This window comes from Microcebus murinus, chromosome X, assembly GCF_040939455.1.
Source record: "Microcebus murinus isolate Inina chromosome X, M.murinus_Inina_mat1.0, whole genome shotgun sequence".
In the NCBI taxonomy this organism is placed as follows: Eukaryota; Metazoa; Chordata; class Mammalia; order Primates; family Cheirogaleidae; genus Microcebus; species Microcebus murinus.
In genome coordinates this window covers 19,389,760-19,393,134 of record NC_134136.1, presented here as the reverse complement: position 1 = coordinate 19,393,134, position 3,375 = coordinate 19,389,760, and the positions used below count along the sequence as shown (strand labels likewise).

Below are 3,375 nucleotides of genomic sequence, written 5' to 3'. Positions count from 1 at the left end.
GGGTTATTTATTTGAAAATACAACTAATTACACTCTTATCTATGATTATTTACATTTGTATACTGAAAATTCTATTATTTGGACAAATCCTGTGACAAGCCACTTGCTATAAAATGAAGTTCTTACAATAAGCATGAATAAGTTATCCTTTTTAGATAATGGAAGAATGTATCAAATCTTCATTTATGTTCCAAACATTAAAAAAAAAAAAATCAAATTATCTTAAGCCTAGAAAGCTAAAGGAAAAAAGACCCGCCCATGACTCTGCTCCTCAGCACATCAACTTCTGCAAGGACACAGTATGTTTGCTGAGTTTAAAATGTTTATTCTTTAAAAAATTAGTTGCTTTTTATACAGCTATACAAAGTTCTTAATGTTTCTTTGGCAATGGAATATAATGGAATTTTACAACTATATAAAAAAGTTACCTTTGCCTAAGAAACAGTATTTACTGTGTGTACATAGTTGACTGACAAAATTGTCTACCATCCAGCACCCTAATTAATTGACGAAATAAGCTACCTCATATTACAGGAGTTCCAAAAAGAAGGAAGATATCAATACACACACGCACACACACACAACCTTCTGTGGCTCAAAACACAATATCACGGCCCTATCTGCAGGCAGGCTGCAATAATTGCCAAATACAATTTAGTGATAAAAAAAATCCTTTCAGTGATGAAAAAATACTCATAAGTCCCATCGAAGTACTGCTTTAGTTTAACTATACAAAAGAAATTACTTAACCTTTTGCTATTCCAAACATATATAATGCTCATTTTTAAAGATGAGCGCTCCTTCCCCCCAAAAGTAACTGCATTTTATCTTTGAAATTAAGCAGAAAACAAATGAACAGAACCCAGTGCTGGTGACAGTTACACAGCGAATCCAATTCTTCATTCTTTGCAAAGACTGAAGCCAATTTCAGGACCATGAAGAGCTAGAAATTCACCTATTTTCAAAGACTTGCTTGTAGACTATGCAGCAACTTTGTTGTCTTTCCTACATTCAAAATCTGCAAACTCCCTGCCCCCTCGACCTCCTCTGAATCCACCACGAAATCCTCGAGGGGTGGTGAAGGTACCACCTCTGCCACCACCATGCCCTCTGCCACCACGGAAACCAAGACCTCCTCTGCCTCTGTACCCGACACGGCCACGGTTTGGACGAAGTGAGATTCCAAATGTTTCAGCATTTAATCTTCTTTCTTCAGCCAGGTTGGTCTTCGTTCTCTATTATCATCACAAGAAATATTATCAAAGAAGGATTTGGTTTTGTCATAGTAGCAGTTAGGTCCGAGGAGATCCTCTTCGTCGGCATTTCCTTCATTGTTTTGGGTGTCAACTCCGGAGTCTCCTTTATCTTCACCATTTACGGGTTTCTCTTGTTTCTCAAGTTTATCTTCTTTTAAGTTTATTATGAAACTCTCTGTCAATCTCCTCCTTGTTAAATTGTGCATTTGCACTTTCAAAGTCAAAGTCTTTCTCAAATTTCATTGGACCATCTCGCCGAATACCAAATCTTCCCCTGCCACCTCGATGACCCCCACGCCCTCTTCTTGGAGCTGAAGGAGGACCTGGAGCAACTTGTCTCTTGCTGTCATTTCTGAGCTGCTCATTTTCTGGCCTTGAAACTTTATGTACTTCGGCTCGCCTGTGCTCTTGATTCTCTACTGCTTTTTGGCTGGTAGATGGCAAAGGCCTGGTTGATACAGGGCTCCTTCTCCCAACAGGTGCTGGAGCAGGTAAGTGGGCTGAGGCCGTCTGTACTGTTTGTTCCATGGTTGGGCTTTTTCTCAAAGGGTCTAACTGAGGGCTTGAACGACCTTGAGATAACTGTGTCTTTAGAGATCTTGTATCCTGTGTAAAGGCAGAACCAACTGCACTGCTTTGGGATAAGGTACCACTGTTTGATGTTTCTGTTCCAAAGGATGTCAAGGAGCTTCCAGCGACACCAACAGCACCGAACTGCTGCCCGACTAATGAACTGGGACTGAACTGACTGTACATGGGCATCCTGCCAAAAGGTCCATAAGAGCCCACTGACTGGAATGAAGAAGCTGATGAACCTAATGAAGACTGAACGATAGCTGGATCTTGACACAAAGAACATTGTGGTTTTGGTGCTCACAAACAGTGAGGTCTTTAATATCACTCCCTCGGAAAATGATGTATTCAAAGACTTCATCTCGAGGTTGTATTGGACGATCTGTTGGTCTGTCTTCTGTACCAAAGAATCGAACTTTGGCGAGGGCTACGGTGGAGTTCTCGGTGTCGATGGTGTAGAGGATGCCCTCGTAGGGGATCTCCGCCTTGGAGATGAGGCTGATCTTGCTGCCGTTGTAAGGGGTGCCCCCGTTCATGGCGCCGCCGCCGCCGCTCCAGGCCGCTCGCAGAGAGGCAGATTCCGCGCCGCTGTCGCCGCTCCGCGCGCCCGCTCGCTCTGTCGGCGCCTACAGCAGCCGCTTCAGACTTAACAAGGTGGCAGCCCCGGCTCCGCTACCCTCCCCCAGCCTCCCGCCCTCTAGCCGCGGCGCGGCGGCGGCGGCGGCAGCAGCGGCCTATTGGATCATTTTGAATTTCAGAATTTTGGATCAGAAATGCTCAACCAGTAAATATAATGCAAATACTATGGAATACAAAAAATTCAATAAATCCAAAATCTGAAACACATCTGGTCCCAATAATTTTGGATAAGGGGTGCTCAATCTGCATATGAATTCCATGCTATAAATTTCCCTCTAAGAACTGCTTTTATTTTGATTTAAAAATTTGATATTTTGTGTTTTTCTTTCAATTTATTTCAAAGTATTTTAATGTCACTTGAGATTTCTTTCTTGACCTATGTGTTACGTAAGTGTATGATTTAACTTCAAAGTATGTGGAGATTTTTCATCTATCTCTGTGTTACTGGTGCTAGTTTAATTTTATTGTATTAATAGCGTGAGAGGAGGTATTGAGTGATTTCTATACTTAAAAATTGGTTAAGGTGGGTTTTGTGGCCAAGAATATGGTGCCAGTTGTGATAAGGTGCCAGTTGTGATAACTATGGGGAAGAACTCACATCACCTCTGTCTCAAATCCAGGCAGCCCTAAGGAGCATGGAATGCAACACTCCTTCTGTTTGGGGGAAAGTGAGGCAATAGAGTAAAACACTTTACCTGGTAATCCAGGGAATTTAACCATATCTTACTCAAGACTACCAAGGCAGTACCCTCAAGGGTCTCCAAGAGACACAGTGTTCCTGGGCTTGGAGCATCCTCTAGTACTAAAATAGCTGCAGTGACCAAAGACTTAGATCACAATGTTCAATTTCATTTGAATACCTAGAAAATCTTCTCAAGATCGATGGATACAAATAAGCCCAGATTGT

The 3,375-nt window shown here is 42.1% G+C and overlaps 1 pseudogene; it reads right to left on the bottom strand.

Annotated features, from left to right (window-relative positions):
- Window positions 1–304: 304 nt before the first annotated feature.
- LOC105885347 (protein LSM14 homolog A pseudogene) lies at window positions 305–2,522 on the bottom strand (annotated as a pseudogene).
- Between the last annotated feature and the right edge of the window lie 853 nt (window positions 2,523–3,375).